The sequence below is a fragment of the Pelophylax lessonae genome (assembly GCF_965119305.1).
Source record: "Pelophylax lessonae genome assembly, chromosome: 9".
Lineage (NCBI taxonomy): Eukaryota > Metazoa > Chordata > Amphibia > Anura > Ranidae > Pelophylax > Pelophylax lessonae.
Window position 1 is genome coordinate 155,579,793 of NC_138776.1, and position 17,936 is coordinate 155,597,728.

The following is a 17,936-nucleotide window of genomic DNA, read 5'->3' on the forward strand; positions in this document are numbered from 1 at the left end:
TTGAAAACCATTTATCATTTTCATTCTACTTCACAATTATGTGCCACTTTGTGTTGGTCTATGACATACATATCCGATAAAATACACATTTACATTTTTGTTGTAACCTGACAAAATGTGGAGAATTTGCAAGGGTTAGAAGTACTTTTTCAAGGCACTGTATAGGGAGAAGTAGAAGAATAAATTTTGGCCAAAATCTAAGAAGAAATTGTATTTTTTATTGGATAAGGTTTACACATACTATAATATATATATATATATATATATATATATATATATATATATATATATATATATATATATATATATATATATATACTTATTTTCGTTTAGATCGCAAAAAACAAAAAACACGTGTGATTAAATACCACCAAAGGAAAGCGCAATCTGGATGAAAAAATAAAATTAATTTGGGTAAAGCTTTGCATGACCGTGAAATTACCAGCTAGACATATGCCGGTTTTCGGTAATTCGATATATCGCGGTATTGCATAGCCATGGTATTGTTATTGTGGCATTTTTAAAATACCGAGTTTCTCTGCTCCTCAGTCTGACTTGTGAATTGTTACATTTCAGTGAGCTGGATGACTCATTCACTCACACAGCTAATGCCTTTCAGCGTAACTATAAACAAAAATGATTACATTGTATCTTTTCCTTCCCTCTGCCAGGGAGAAAGGAAGTTTAACCTCTTAAAGACTGGATCTTTTTCTGACACTTGTTGCTTGCAAGTTAAAATCAGTTTTTTTTTTTGCTAGAAAAGTACTTAGAACCCCCAAACATTTTATATATTTTTTTAGCAGAGACCCTACAGAAAAAAATGGCGATTGTTGTAATATTTTATGTCACACTGTATTTGCGCAGCAGTCTTTCAAACGCAATTAATAGACTTTAATGAATAAAAAAAAAAAAAACGTAACAGTAAAGTTATCCCAATTTTTTTTTTTGTTACACAGAGAATCGTGATCTTTATTCCAAGCTAAAAAATCGTGATTCTCATTTTGGCCAGAATCGTGCAGCTCTAATATATATATATATATATATATATATATATATATATATATATACACACACACACGCATAGCAGCCCACATTACATTATTATTTAGCCATCAAGCAGTGTCTGGCCTACCTGGTGATGACTGGTCCTGGCGCTCTGATCCGATGGCCTGGTCTTTAAAGGGGCAAATCCTTGCGATCCAGAAGTGGTTAAACCTGCAGGAGGACCGGTGTTTTTATCTATTAATGACTTTACTATTGCTTTAGGCCTGGTTCACATGTATGCGGGTTGGCGGTTCACATGTATGCGGGTTGGCGGTTCACATGTATGCGGGTTGGTGGCCCACATTTGCACAGGCATAGCAGCCCATTGATTTGAACAGGCTGCTATGCCCTCATTTTCTGCAGAAAAAAGGTGCATGCAGCATTTTTTTAAAATTCAGTGGCCTTGAAATCCATCCTGCTTTTGCACCATGCGACTAACCTGCAGTTCCTGCTCTGGCAAGCTTTCTGCATTTTTTGTATACGTGGGCACGGCATTTAAAAACAGTTTGCGTGTGCAGCAACGGCAGGTAAGTCGCATGGTGCAAAAGAAGGATGGATTTCATGGCCACTGCATTTTTTTAAATTCTGCATGCACCTTTTTTCAGCTGAAAACGCAGGCATAGCAGCTCAAGCCCATTCACATCAATGGGCTGCTATGCCTGTGCAAATGTGGGCCCCCAACCCGCATACATGTGAACCAGGCCTAAAGCAATAGTAAAGTCATTAATTGGTTAAACCTGCAGGAGGACCGGTGTTTTTATCTATTAATGACTTTACTATTGCTTTAGGCCTGGTTCACATGTATGCGGGTTGGGGGCCCACATTTGCACAGGCATAGCAGCCCATTGATGTGAATGGGCTTGAGCTGCTATGCCTGCGTTTTCAGCTGAAAAAAGGTGCATGCAGAATTTAAAAAAATGCAGTGGCCATGAAATCCATCCTTCTTTTGCACCATGTGACTTACCTGCCGTTGCTGCACACGCAAACTGTTTTTAAATGCCGTGCCCACTTATACAAAAAATGCAGAAAGCTTGCCAGAGCAGGAACTGCAGGTTAGTCGCATGGTGCAAAAGCAGGATGGATTTCAAGGCCACTGAATTTTAAAAAAATGCTGCATGCACCTTTTTTCTGCAGAAAATGAGGGCATAGCAGCCCGTTCAAATCAATGGGCTGCTATGCCTGTGCAAATGTGGGCCGCCAACCCGCATACATGTGAACCGCCAACCCGCATACATGTGAACCGCCAACCCGCATACATGTGAACCAGGCCTAAAGCAATAGTAAAGTAATTTATAAACAACACCTCCTTCAGGTTTAACCACTTCTTGACCACAAGGATTTGCCCTCTTAATGACCAAGCCATCGGATCGGAGCTGAGCGCCAGGACCAGTTATCACCAGTTAGGCCAGACACTGCTTGATGACCTATTTTAGGCCTGGTTCACAGAGTCTGTACTGACTGACTATATAATAATGTGCATAAGTGAACCAAAGCCCCTAAATTCAGCAATGAAATTGAAGTGAGGTGGAAATTTAATAATTTAAATTTAATAATAGAATACCGTGATAATACCGTATACCGTGGCAAAACCTTAATCAATTAATCGCAGCATGAAAATCTGATACCGTCACAAGCCTATTACCAGCTAAGTAGCGCAGTGCTCAATAGCAAAAAATGGCCTGGCATTGCAAGGGGTAAAACCTTTCAGAGCTTAACCGGTTGCCGACTGCTCACAGTATATTTACTGCAGCAGTCAGCCCCGGCCAGGCAGAGTGACGTAGATCTACGTCGCTCGCCTGTCACTCCTTTTAGAGCCAATAGCGGGCGAGGAGTGCGGGCGTGTGACCGGCGGACCCGATGTCCGCCGGTCACACTACGATCGCCGGTACAGCGGGAGAAAGACAGAGCGGCTTATGTAAACAAGCCGCCTGTCATTCTCCCCTGTGTAAAAATGAAGATCAGACGGTTCTACTATGTAGAACCGTTGATCTTTGTTTTTACACTAGGAGACCTGTCCCCCTACAGTTAAAATCACGCCCCTAGGACACACTTAACCCCTTCCCTGCCAGTGTCATTTTTGCAGTAACAGTGCATATATATAGCACTGATTACTGCAGTAATGTCACTGGTACCCCCAAAAGTGTCAAAAATGTCAGTCAAGGGTCCGATCTGTCCGCCGCAATGTCGCAGTACCGGAAAAAAAAAAAAAAATCGCAGATCGCCGCCATTACTCGTTTAAAAAAAGCCACCAAAAATGACAAAAATCTTTCCCTTTGTTAGTAAACGCGATAACTTTTGCGCAAACCAATCAAAATACGCTTTTTGCGATTTTTTTTACCAAACATATGTAGCGTAAAACAATTTGGCCGAAAATGTTAAAAAATTTAGATTTTTACATTTTTTTGGGGGGGGAATTTCATATAAAAAAAAGTGAAAAATATTGTTATTTTTGCAAAAATTACGCTCTTTTTTTGTTTATAGCGCGTGATCAAAAAAAAAAAAAAAATCGCACAGGTGATCAAATACCACCAAAAGAAAGCTCTGTTTGTGGGAAATAAGGACGTGAAATTCGATTAGGTACAGTGTCGAACGACCGCGCAATTGTCCGTCAAAGTCACACAGTAAAAAAATCGCAAAAAACCCCCTGGTCAGGAAGGGGGTAAAATCTTCCGGGGCTTAAGTGGTTAAAAGAGAAGTATGGGGTTTGGGATTTTTGCAGATCTATTACTGAATTGGGTGGATGCAGCATTGGTCCCCCGCCGATCCAACACTGCACAGCTCCCTGAGAAGAGAGCAGTGACTATCAGTCACCGCTCTCTGCTCTGCCCCCCCCCCCCCCCCACTCACTGGAGTGCTGGGCTGGGTAGGGGGCGGGAGTGTCCGGCTTAGGCTCTCAGTGGCTCACGGAGAGGCTGAGCTGGGTGCCAGTCCAGGCATGTGGGCAGATCCAGACCCCAGTGTCGCAATCTTGCCTGAGCTTTGTGATCCCCGATGTCTTCTGAAAACAAGTCACAGGAGTGCAGAACGAACTGCACTCCTGTGACCCATAGGAGAAATACAGCCAAATGAGCTTTAGCTGTACTTCCCCAAGTAATTAAAAAGAAAATAAAAATAGCTTAAAACATTTAAATGGGATAAAACAAAATTTAAAAAAAAGTCCCCAAAAAGGTTTACAGCCCCCTGCCCCCCACATAAACAAGAACGCAAACACGCAGCAGGTATCTCTGCATACGAAAACAACAAAATGATTATATTGCAGGCAGCTTACCAATTCATTAATTTGGTGGCTGCATTGGTTCTTCTTTAGGCTTAAAAAGGGCTCTTTCATACGGAACAGTCTATGCCGATCGACAGGGGATCTGTTACCAGATTTAAGAATCCTTGCCAAACGGGAGGAATGCCAGTTTTTTACATCCATGCCCCCTTCAGTTTGTGTATACGAGACATGGGTGGACCCGTGCTAGCAAAACAGTATTTTTTTTCCAGGGTTTCCAGACCTGGACATAGCACTTGTGTCTGTTTACATCCTCCTGTCCAAAAATAAAATGCATAGAGCTTCCGATCACGTCTGCCTAAAAAACTGATAGGGGGCCTGGTCAGAAAGCCTGTATGAAAGAGGTCTCGGTGCCCACCAAACACAACCTATTCAACTAAACTGGGGCATCTTGCAACCATGAGAAATGCATGTGGTAGTACCACGTGGGTGCAGGGTTTGAGACAGGTGACATAAGAATAGAACACCTCCTCACTGCCTGTCAAATGCCCTCTAAAGAGCAATCCAATGCTGAATGCACTTCAAAGGGCAAAGGGAGGGTTGAAACAAACCATTTAACATTGACAGGTCTGCCTACAATAGTAATCTCATTCAATTACTTAAAACCTTTACACCTTTACACCAAGACAAAAAAAATGTAACATTAACAAAGTGTTGGCTGTAAACTGACTTTGATTTGTAGTATGTGTGATAAACCCTTACGCAAGTCCACATAACTGAAGTGACTAGCTCCAGGTGATACACAGTGATGAATTAAATCCTCCTACATAAGTTTTACCAGTTATCTGCAGCCCTCTCTATTACACAGTTTAGATGGTATTTCTCAGTTTCCAGGATACAGGGGGCAGGGATCCGATTACACACACTGCAAAACACAGAGCTGAGTGTAATATGAGACCTGAGTGGAGTGGAATTCACACCCCTTCCCCCCCCCCCCCCCATCGTCTCATTGGGAATTATGCACATCGAATGTATAACACAGCTCCTAAACTTGAATTTAGGAGCTTTTGGCGTTATTTTTTTTGCCAAAGCTCCCAAACTCAACACCATAAAAGCCTATGGGGTAAATTTACTAAAGGCAATTATACTGTGCACTAGAAGTGCACTTAGAAGTGCAGTTGCTCTAGATCTGAGGGGAAGCTCTGAAATGAGGGGAAGGTCTGCTGCTTTCTATTATTCAATCATGTGCAAGCAAAGATGCAGTTTTTTATTTTTCTTGCATGTGACTCTCAGAACTAGAGCAACTGCACTTGCAGCACACAGACTATTTACCTTTAGTAAATCAATCCCTAAGTGTCAATATACACATTGACTTTTACCAGAGTTTAGAAGCTGCTGCCGTTAGGGGAGGTTCAACCTCCCTCTCCTGAACGCGGAAGAATCCTGTCCAGGATAGAAGCGTTTTGATCACTGGTCGCAAAACGCTCTGCGATTTTGCAATGTTTTGCGTTTTCCCGGTCGGCGATCATAATAGGCTTTGTGTACATGAAGTTTAAGGCTGTCATCACCTGGTGTGTGTGTGTGTGTGTGTGTGTGTGTGTGTGTGTGTGTGTGTGTGTGTGTGTGTGTGTGTGTGTGTGTGTGTGTGTGTGTAGACTGGGGGTGGTTTTCTCCCAGGATCGCCTAGTGTCTGGAAAAACAGAAGGGCCTCAAGGAGATAGCAAAGGAAGAAAACAAACAGGATCCACCCAAGTGTTATGGACCGAGGCAAGTACAAATTATATGAAGATATGCTTTCAGAATTTTTCATTTTGGAGGTTTACAACCACTTTAAACCTATCACTTTCACAATATGAGGATAGCACTTTAAGCAACAAATCTTTTGGACCCCGTATACCTCCCTTGCACTCAGGCAATTCTAATCAAGAACATAGCATCTTCGATCTGCTACTTCACCCAAGTTCTCCTAGCTGGGAACTGTCTGCTCTGAACCCAGAAGTGATCAGAGCTGAGCGCTTCCAGGTTCTTACTTTACAGGAGACATGGAGGAACACATGTTCCTCCATCTCTCCCTGCTCGGTATTCTACTTGGGTCATATGCTCCCAGGAGAAGCGGGTAAACCCGAGGACCAAGAAGAGGGGACACCTAGAAGAGGCGGAAGGGCAGGGCACATGAAATATAGCCACCCAATTGCTTCTACAAAATAGCTGGCAGCCTTCTCTCAAAAAGTAATCAAACTCACTATTGTGCCTCTAAGTTTGTTTACATGCCACTACTGCAATTCCGCCTATGGAAGTAAAATGGTTCAAATACAGCACAATTCTTTTTCTCTGTTCATTTATTGAAAGGTGCATTTTATTTCCTCTTACCCTGATGGTATGAGCCTGTGAAATTCCCCAATGGCATGAAGCCATTTACTGTGTACTGTACCTTTTATCAGAGGGACACCAACAATTTATTGCAGTGGAACAAAACCAGACCTGGAGTTCACCTTTATATTTGCATATGAGAGGGCAGCCATGTTTGCTTATTACTGGTTATGCTTGAATAGCAATTGTGTTTTACTGCCAGTCTACCAGTCAGATCTGAGTGCAGACTGTTATACTTGAAGTGGGCACAATATGAAACACTGATGACTCAGAGCTTAGCCCTCCATCCTGGCAACAGGGACATCACTACGGACCACACTGCGGTCCACCCTGCGTTCCAGCCCCTGTTCCTGCACTCCACCACCGCTGCCACTTCCTGCTGGCCAGGACGGCCCTGCCAACAGCGGATCCCTGTTCCCGGGACAGCTCCCAGGACGGACGGCAAGGCTCAGAGTCACCGGTGTTTTATATTGTGCCCACTTACCTCATACATCATGTGAGTTTTATCCTATTGTGTTGTCATTAAAGTTTAACAATCTGTCTCTCGTCTTGGTTTTTTTTTTTTTTTACATATTTGGAGTCCGCTTATGCTCCCCTCCAGGCTGGCCCTGAGTCACAAGACTGAGTTTATTTTACCAGAGAACTGAGCTATTTGTTCAAGGGACTTTATCACGGACTAGTAATAGCCTAATAATGCACCCCTGCTTGCGCCACTTTTCATATGTTTCTACCAGTCAGATCTGACTTACTAAACAATGAATTCCCTAGGTGGCCAAGGTCTTTTCACTGGTTATGAAAACTGAGTGACTAGTAAAATTGCCACTAGGAGAAGAATCCTAAAAAAAAAAAAAAAAAAAAACTGTGATATAGCAGAACGGAAACATGGCACAGCAAGCAGGTAAGAACTGAAATGTTAAAACGGAAACTTCCTTTGGGGTAAGCAGTAAAATAAAAATCCAATATATAATAATAGTTTACATTTACCAGGGTAAACACTTAACATCTCAATGCAATGACTCAATTGGAATTTTCAACCTTCGGTTCTATTTATTGGATTCTCACATTTTCCACTGCTCGGATCAGAGAATATTTCTCTCCTGGGCTCCCTATGGCAAACAACCATCACACCTACTACTAAAATGTTAAAGAGGTGTTCCCATGTGGCAAAGCTATGCTGGAGGAAAAACAATACTCAAGAGGTCTTCACAGCTTCTAAATAAGCTTTACACAAGTTCAGGGAAGATCTTTCATCTGCTAAACAATCATACTTCTCTGCCCTATCCACACATTTCCCAAATCCAGAGCAGCTCTTCAAACACCTTCAATTCCCTACTCCATCTTCTGTCTGCTCCTCCCACTTCCAGCTTGTTGTCTGAAGACTTTGCTCCATAGATTTCCCCCCTTCATATAATCCGACGACATGAAATGCTTTCCCTGTACACCCTGTTGGTCAGACCAAAAACTCTTCCTCTGAGAAATCACTCACTACATTGAACCAAAGACCTTCCATATTACTACCTGTGTAACTGATCCTATCCCCTCTGTCTCCTTCCTTATCTCTGCTTATTCTTCATTGATGTAAGGGCATCTGGGCTGAGTTTGGTTTGCTCACAAAATTAGTTTTCATTGCAAAATATGTCTTTTGGCACAAGTTCTTAATCTGATCCCATTTACAAGCAGTAACATTACACCACCGCCCGTCATTATCACACTTCATAAAAAATAACCGGTGCAAGCTTTCTGTTTTTATCATCTTAATTTGTGCAATCCTTGTACTCTGGAACTATGGGTTGCCCAAAGTATATACCAACATTTTATTTAAAGCTGAAATCCAGGCACAAGAAATTTAAATATCAACATTAACTATTTTTTTAATCCTGCTGCTTGCCTTAGTAAATAGATAGAAAGGTGTAATATATTTACTTGTTTTAACCAGTTCTGGACGGAAGGATTTGTCCCCTAATGACCAGGCAATTTTTTGCGATTCGGCACTGCGTTACTTTAGCGGTAAATTACGCGGTAAATTACGCGGTAAATTACGCGGTCGTGCGACGCTGTACCGAAATAAAGTTGATGACTTTTTCCCAGAAAATAGAGCTTTCTTTTGGTGGTATTTGATCATCTGTGCGATTTTTATTTTTTGTGCTATAAACAAAAAAAGAGCGACAATTCTGGAAAAAACAAAAACAAAAAAAAAAACAATATTTTTCACATTCTGCTATATAACATTCCCCAAAAAAAAAAATGTAAAAAAAATCTAATTTTTTTCATCCTTTTAGACCAATTTGTATTCTGCTACATATTATTGGTAAGAAAAAAATCGTAACAAGCGTTTTTGATTGGTTTGCGCAAACGTTATCGCATCTACAAACTAGGAGGAAAGCTATATGACATTTTTTTATTTTTTTACTAGTAATGGCGACAAGCTGCAATTTTTAGCATGACTGCAACATTGCGGCGGACAGATCGGACCCCTAAATGACATTTTTGACACTTTTGGGGGGAACCAGTGACATTACTACAGTAATCAGTGCTAAAAATCTGCACTGCTACTGTAATGACAGTGGCAGGGAAGGGGTTAAACTAGTGGGTGATCAAAGAGTTACATGTAAGCCTAGGGGAGTGTTTAGTAACTGTGGGGGGGGGGGGGGGGGGGGGGCTTGTGAAATGACCATAGAGACCTGTGATCCATCTCTGTGATCATTTTAGAGAGAACAATCGGCTGGGTTTACATCGCGGGTGGCTGGCAGCAATCTGTGCCGTCAGCCCCGTGCATTGGCATCTCCGCTGCCTAGTAGGGGTGAGAGAGCGCCACCGGCAGTGCTTGCTCACCCCCCAGCGCCATACCTGCGACCGACGTAGTACTACGTCGATTCACGCAGCCGAGCCAGCCTACCGCAGTAAAACTGCGGCAGGCAGTCAGCAAGTGGTTAAACCACTTGCTTCCCAGGTCAATTCTAAACACTTTGCATGCAAAAATCGACTTTTTTTGCTAGAAAATTAGAGAACCCCCAAATATTACATTTTTTTTTTTAGCAGAGACCCTATAGAATAAAATGGTGGTTGTAATTTTTTATGTCACACGGTATTTGCACAGCGTTTTTATTAAACGCAATTTTTTGGGAAACAAAACACTTTCATGAAAAAACAAAAAAACACTAAAAAGTTTGCCCAATTGTTTTGTAGAATGTGAAAGATGTTACGCTGAGTAAATTGATACCCAACATGTCACGCTTTAAAATTGCTTCTGCCAGTGGAATGGTGGCAAACTACGGTGCCTAAAATTCTCTATAGGCGACGCTTTAAACGTCTTTACAGATTACCAGTTTAGAGTGGCACAGGAGGTCTGGTGCTAGAATTATTGCTCTCGCTTGGACATTCACAACAATACCTCATATGTGTGGTGCGAGCACTGTTAACATATACGTGCAGGAGTCAAGTGTGTGTTCACATTTGCATGCAAGCATGGTGGCGCTTTACTTTTTTAAATTCATTTATACAAAGGTCCTCTTTATGGAGAGATTTTGGGTCGATTATACATAAATCTCTCCTCTGGCCCCCCCCATGCAGCCGATCAGACCGAGATCAGTCCGCTCAGTTGCTTCTCTGGCCACTGGTGACCAGGTAAACAAAGAGGCAAAACCGGAAGTGATGAACTACTTGTCACTCCAGGTTTCCAAGGTTACAGAGAGAGGGGAAGGATGTCAGTTCCTCTCTGTACAGGGCAGCCATTACTGCCAGCCGCATCGTTCCCGGGCACCACAATTGTATGGTAGAGCCTGGGAGAGGCGGAGGTGGGGGGGGCCCATTTCTGCCACCCGCAGAAGTGATTGAGTGGTTAAATAGCAACTCTGAGCACTTCCGCCTTACTCAGAATCGCCAGCTGAAAAGAATGATACCAGGATGATGTCTGTAGGTGCAGGCATCCTCCCAGTATAAGCACTGAAATGTGGGATGTGATGGGGGTGTTCTTTAATGTGGACTTAGTGAAAATTGAAACATCCGTGGATTTTGGGGCTTCTGAGGTGCCCTTTAGCAGTGTTTGGTAAAAAGAATTCCAGGGATCAGTGCTATACAATCCTTTGTTAGTAGGTGTGCTTTAAAAGCTGGCATCAGAGGAAAAGAAAAGATGGAGGTAGAGAAGGAAGCAGCTGTCAGTGATAAGGGTGACTGCACTGAGCGACTCATAATCTGCCCATGACCTTTCAGAGGATTTTGCTATTCAGTCATTCTGCTACGAACTCTCAAGTTTAGCCTTTATTGTGACTATTCTTCAAATAATGTAGACTGATTATTGAAAGATTACAACAAATAATATTGACATTTAGGACAAGATTCTAGTTTACAAGAAACTGCAAATGTAAAAAACAGATCCGTTCTAAAAAGAAAAAAAAAAAAGATATAGGATTTTTGTACTTACTGTAAAATCCATTTCTCCAAGTTAATTGACGGACACCACCATAGTTTATATCGCCCCTCCAGGAGTAGGACACTAGACAGTAAATAGACTTGGCTAAGCCTATGAGCAGTCCTGGGTGCTATATATCCCCCTCTCTGCTATAGGCCTTCAGTTCAGTGACAAGCAGTGTCAGAAGTATTAAAACTCCATAGAGGGATGGGTGCTGTGTCCGTCAATGAACGCAGAGAAATTAACTTTACGGTAAGTACAAAAATCCTATTTTCTCTTTCTTTCAATGACGGACACAGAGCTCCATATTCAGAACCATAGGGACGTCCCCAAGCAGTGCCAAACATGAGGGGTGGGACCACAAAAAATCCCAAGGCTAAACACAAGAGCCAACCAGGTAACAGGAGCTCAACAAAAAAACAACTGGAGCCAAACCTGAACAATACACCCCCAAAGTGGGAACAGACCCTCTAAACAGCAGCCTGCAAAACCTTTCAGACAAAAGGAAGCATCCGCAGATGCCAACACATCCACTTTGTAGAGCTTTGTGAAAGTGTGCACCGACAACCAAGTGGCCGCCTTGCAAACCTGCACCACTGACGCCTGATGACGGAAGGCCAAAAGAAGCACTAAGCGCCCGAGTAGAGTGCACCGTTACAGGGAAAGGAGGAACCTGACCCTTGATAGAATAGGCCTGAGTCATTATCGGTCTGATCCATGGTCACAGAAGAAGCGAACAGCCCTTTCCCTGATCATAAACAAACAAACAGTGAGTCTAACCTCCGAAAAGACTCGGCTGCCAGGTAATCGGGAATCGCTCGAACCACATCCAAGGCATGCAACGCAAATTCCTTGGGATGAGTGAGCCTGGGACACAGAAAAGGCAACACAATGTCCTCATTCCTCAAATGGAAGTCAGAGACCAGCTTAGATAGGAATGACAGGCGTGGACGAAGAACCACCTTATCTTTGTGGACCACCAGGTAGGAGGTACAACAAGATAACGCTGCCAATTCCAACACCCTGCAAGTAGAAGTGATGGCCACCAAAAAAGCTACATTCTGAGACAGCGTAAGTAGGGGAAACTCCCAAATATTTTTAAAAGGGAGGCTTTTGGAGAACAAATCCCACGGCGGTAGAGGAGACCACACCAGCGGAGTCAGGTGTCGAACCCCTTGAATAAAAGTACGCACCAGTAAATGCGCAGTTGGGGGGGGGGGTCGCTGAATGAAAAACACCAAGGCAGACACCTGGCCCTTGATGGTACTCAAGGCCAACTTCTGCTCAATACCTCGTTGAATGAAGGTCAAAATCCGAGCCCCCGAAAAATAACAAGGGTGAACCCCGATCGACTCACACCACAAAATGTACGCTATGTACGATGGTAAATTTTCCTAGGAGGTAGGCTTCCTAGCCTTCAGCAGTGTCGGAATCACCAACAAACCTCTATCCTGAAGCACCTGGCTTTCAACAGCCAGACCGTCAAAGCCAGTGACTGTAAAGCAGGATGGAAGATTGGTCCTTGGGACAGCAGATCCTCCCTGAGAGGCAGTCTCCAAGGGATGTCGGCGACCAATAGCACCAGGTTGAGGCCACCAGAATGACCGGAATCCCTTCAACCTCGATCCTGCGCAAAAGCCGTGGAGAGGAGAGAAGGCGTAGATCAGACGATACTGACCCCCACGGGACCACCAGAACATCTGTGGCGTCCGCCAGAGGAAGCCATAACCTTGCCACAAACCTCAGTACCATTCTGTTGAGCTGAGACGCCAACAGGTCCACCTTGGGGGTAGCCAACCGCAGACATATCAGATGAAACACGTTTGGATGAAGGGACCACTCCCCTCGGTCCAACGCCTGCTGACAGACAATCCGCATGCCAGTTTTCCACTCCTGGAATGTGTACGACCGAAAGGGCTGGAACAAAGCATTCTGCGCAATCGAAAACGCCGGCTACTTCCAGAGCCGCCAACACACTTTTTGTACCGCCCTGGTGATTGACATAAGCCACCGCCGTGGCATTGTCCAACTGGAGCTGTACCGGGAGCCCCTGGAGCCAGTCTGTCCAGTCAAAACCAGAGACGGAGCTGTGGCAGTCTCACAAGATAATTTAAGCGGAGTTCCGGGCACAGATGTCATTTTTTAATAAACATACCCCCCGGGACAGTCAGGGCTAGCACATTCCACAATGGCTAGCCTCTGATCTGTCCCGGTTCGCACTTACCTTTTAGAAGAAATACTTACTTATAAAATTTCTTCCACAGCGTTTCCATCTCTTTTGTGGGCAGCTGAAGCCGGCGCGGTCCTCTTCTGTGTCTTCTTCCGCGTCTTCTTGTCCCAGAATGCGCCGCACCGGCCCCTCTCGTCACTTCCGGCGCGGCCGGAAATGACGAGCGGGGCCGGTGCCGTCGCATTGATTCATGGGAGCTGTGACGTTCAGCTCCCAGGAATCATAGCGAGGCAGGAAGTGACGGGGTGAGCCGCGGCTCCGAGGGAGGAAGTACTCTGAGGTGAGTATCTTCGATCTTCAATTGCAAGGTAAGTAAACAAAAAAAAAAAATAACTATCCAATTCCTTTTCAGGTGAGGCATGCCTAGCGGAGGGGCACAAAAAAAAAAAAATATCGTTTTTGTGCCCGGAACTCCGCTTTAATAATAACTCCACCTGTGGTGCTGCTAATAAAGATGCTGAACCAGCACAAAAGGTACACAGAAAAAAAGAAGATCATTGCTAGCCTCAGTGGATAGAGGGGAACCACAGCCAACATGAACCAATATAGTTTATTAAAAATTGATAGCGGAGAATAAAAATCCAAACCGGTATGTGAAGTCCCTGATGGATGAGGGGTGTACACCAAGCATCGCTGCCGGATGGGGTCCGCTCTCTGATGGAGAAAGCTTGAGCTGATTAATTGTGCAGCAAGAGGAGGGGAGCACGCCGAACCGGCCGGTGTGCAATCATACTTCCTCCTTCTCGTCCTATGCTGCAGAGCTCAGGACGTCACTACAGGAAGTGATGAAACAGGAATTCAGAGCCAGCTTGACTCGCAAACAATGCCCAGTTGCCGTGACGACATGTTTCGCGAAAGTACCGCTTTGTCATAGTCACGGAACAAGCGGGCAACTGGGACATTTAAAGCTAAGGGGAGGAAGCCCAAGGGCTCTGCTGTAATGTTAACACCTCACCATCCGCTTACAGAAAGGACTTTACAGACTGAGGCAATGCTAAACCTTTTAAAACTAACACTCACACATTAAAAACATTATTACATTAGTTTATTTATCTGCATATTCTAACTAATTTAAATATATTACAGACCAGACCAACACTTAAGCCACAATACACGCCTAAGCACCACTGCCGAAACAGATAAGTTAGAAATCAAGGGAGCCGCATCCAAAGGAGGCATCGCAGACAAACTGCAGCCCCGGGACCAATTGGTCTGCCAACTCAAAAAAGGCAGGGGGAATCTCCTCACCCCCTAGATCATGATGTAAAAGTTTAGCCCACTCAATTAGTATTTGACACCAGAGGCTTGAGAGGAGGGAAAGGCATAAATCAGACTATACTGACCCCACAGGGCCACCAACGCATCTGTGGTGTCCACCAGAGGAACCGGTGACTGAGCCACAAACCTCTGCACCTTTCTGTTGAGCCAAGATACCAACAAATCCACCTAGGGAATGCCCCCCTGGAGACACAACTGATGAAACACCCCCGAATGAAGGGACCACTCCCCTTGGTTCAACGGCTGCCGACTAAGGTAATCCGCTGCCAGTTTTCAAACCTCAGGAATGTGTATGGCGGAGAGGGCTGGAACGAACCGTTCTGCCGACCTTAGAAAGCCTGCAACCTCCAGAGCTGCCAGGACACTTCTTGTGCCCCCCTGGTGACTGACATAAGCCACGGCCGTGGCATTGTCAGATTAAATACGCATTGGACATCCCTGAAGACGCCCAAGTAGCCCAGTACCACGATCCCCCATTGGCATAACAATGCTGTCATCGGCGCTAACACTTTTCGCGAAGACCCGAGGCGAAACCAAAAGGTAACGCCACAAACGGATAATGCTCCTCTACCACGGCAAAGCGGAGGAAGCACTGGAGACCAACACATATTGGAATGTGAAGGTAAGCATCCTTGATGGAGGCAAGAAAATCCCCCTGACGCAGGGAAGACACCACCGTGCGAACAGACTACATTCTGAACTTCTGCACCCGCACAAAGCAGTTCAGTGACTTGAGGTCCAGAATTGGACGCACCTTGCCTTCCTTCCTGGGTACTGTAAACAGGTTTGAGCAAAACCCCGGAAAACGTTCCGAAATCGGGACCATAACCCGTAAAGTAAAAGGTCTTGCACAGCCCCAAAAAGAGCCTGTAAGCAGACCGGGGACAGTCACACCTCAGAAGGAAGAAGCTTACTGGAGGGTAAGAACCAAACTCAATCTTGTAGTCCGACCAAATGACCTCGTGGACCCATTTGTTCTTGTACCAGGGGAGTCCACAGGTCCACAGGAACCATTGAAAACATCCCCCAACCCAGATACGGGTGAGGGCGCACTTTCCTACTGAAGGGGCTTTGTCCGCGGGTCTGGAAAAGACTGCACCTGACTTGCCAGACCAACTTTGCTTGGGTCCTCCAGAGGAGGCCCCAAATGAAACCGATCCCTTGTCAGTTGACCCTGAGGGACTAAACAACTTCTTATGAGCTGAGAATGAGGACCCATATCTACGACGAGGGTCCTTGCCCTTAGTAGCCTGAGGAAGTAAAAGTTACTCATCCACCCCGTATGAGACCTTTAATGATGTCATCCAGGGTAGCACCAAACAGGCGATCTCTTTGAAAGGAAAGATCAGTCAAGGCCTTTTTAGAAGTCTGGTCCACAGACCAGCATTTGAGCCAAAAGACACGCCAAAAGGACTACCACCAAAACAGAGCCGAGCCACGGTCAAAGAGGCATCACAGACAAATTGCAGCCCCTGGTCCGCCAGCTCAGCAAAGGCATGGGGGAGCTACTCCCCCTCTAGGTCATGGCATTAAGGCTTAGTCCACACGGTCAGAGTCTGGGACACCAGGGCAATGGTGAAAATCGGCCTCAGTGCTGAGCCAGCCAGGGTGTACAAATTGCGGGCATTAGCCTCCGCCTTCCTCTCAGCCGGTCCTTGAAGGCCGGGGAGTCTTCAACCGGAATCATGGTTGCTTTGTTCAATCTGGAAACCCAAGGGACTCCTCATAGGGGTATCACCTAGCAATTCGCTTAGGGACCCCAATGGGACGCTTTGATTGTCCCCACTCTTCACTGACAATTCTGTCAAAATAGAAGGGGAAAGTGAACTCCTTTGTCGCTCTGGATGGCTTGTGAGTGCCAAAAGGTAACCTGCACCTCCATCACAGCCGCAGCTGCGTCCTTCAACTTTAAGTCTCAAGCACAGATAACAATCAGTGCATCCAGCAGTGCCTTTTTATGTGCAAATGCAGAAGCAGTGGAATCATCCTCACTATCTAAAGATTCAGGGCACGTGGTCGCAGACCCAGCAGGGTGACCCACGGCCGATTCAGATTCAGGATCTGAGGAGACAGGTGAGGCAGGGGAAGGTGGGGGGCGCTTTATGCCAGCCCTTCCCCCAAAAGCCACCTCCACCCGGGACACAAGGGACTCCAGGACCGCCGTCAGTGCATCAATGGATGGATGGGACCCAGAGGGCACAACAGCCCCAGAGAGGGGATCAGGTGGGGAGATATGCTCTAAAGACTCCATAAATCGCCTGGGGGACACCACAAAAAAGTGTAAAACACTGCCAAGGGACAGCCCCCACCGCTCTGGCAGCACCCCCCGGTTGCCAGTCACAGAACACTAATCAATCCTCAGCAGAGGGAGAGGACCCTACCACACTCACCACCCCACAGAAACCAGGCACCCCAGCCACCAGGAGAATCTGCACTGCAGGAATGGCGATCAGGAAATGAAAAGATCCGGGAGTCAGCACTAGGGGATAAGGAGGGGCTCCCACCCCCGAAATCGCAGCCCAGAGGGCTCCACTGTCATGGCCGCTGATATTTTCAATGGCAAACCACCGCAAAATGGCTGCTGGACTACACAAACATGGCCACCATGCATGGAACACACAAGCTACAAAAAAAATGGCAACACCACGAGGCCCTCAGGGACCCAAGAGGGATCCCTAGGCCTCAAGGACGGGCCCAGGCAGGACTGGGGGCCCTTGCAGGAGCCCCCACCAGGTGCAATCCCCACCCCCGCACAGCCGATCGTCCTGTCGGAGGTGGCGCACCTCCCCATATCGCCAGTATAGCACCTTGCCCCCGCCCCGGGAGGTGGACCAGACCACCCACACCACCCCAGCATAAGTGGAGGGGGGGCAGGATGGGGGATGAAGGGTGGTGCCTGACGGGAAGAAGGAGAACCCAGGGGTCCGACTGTCCCAAGGAGGGGCCCATATCCACTCCAAAAGCCTCCAGGGGGAGGGAGCGGGGGAAAGCTACTCACCATACCAGGAACCAGGCGGGCACCTCTCCAGACAGAACACCTCACCATCGAAATGGGGGGGGCTGTCGGCCAGGAGGAATGCTCCGACTCAGGCCGAGACCTGGTCATATGCGACCCCATGAGGCGTTTAACTCGCAGGCCAGCCCCTGTACAGAGCAAAGCTGAGGTCTGCGCTTCCTCGCTGCCAGACTGCAGTGACCACTGGATCTAGATTATCCAGCCCGTCGCCCAGTCTGGCAGTTGATTGTAGATCTCACAGGGAAAAACCAGAAGAAGAGAAATTCTATCTAAAATGAAAAAAATGCCAGGAGCAGAGATCCCAGCAAGGAACTAGGTCCTTACTCCTTACTAAGCAGAAAAAAACTGAGTACCTATAGCAGAGAGAGGGAGTTTA

At 45.8% G+C, this 17,936-nt stretch overlaps 1 protein-coding gene across 4 annotated transcripts in view; it reads right to left on the bottom strand.

Moving 5' to 3' along the window:
- Positions 1–17,936, bottom strand: part of ZSWIM8 (zinc finger SWIM-type containing 8) — a 177,317-nt gene that overhangs the window by 140,270 nt on the left and 19,111 nt on the right. The gene's annotated exons all lie outside the window — the stretch shown is intronic.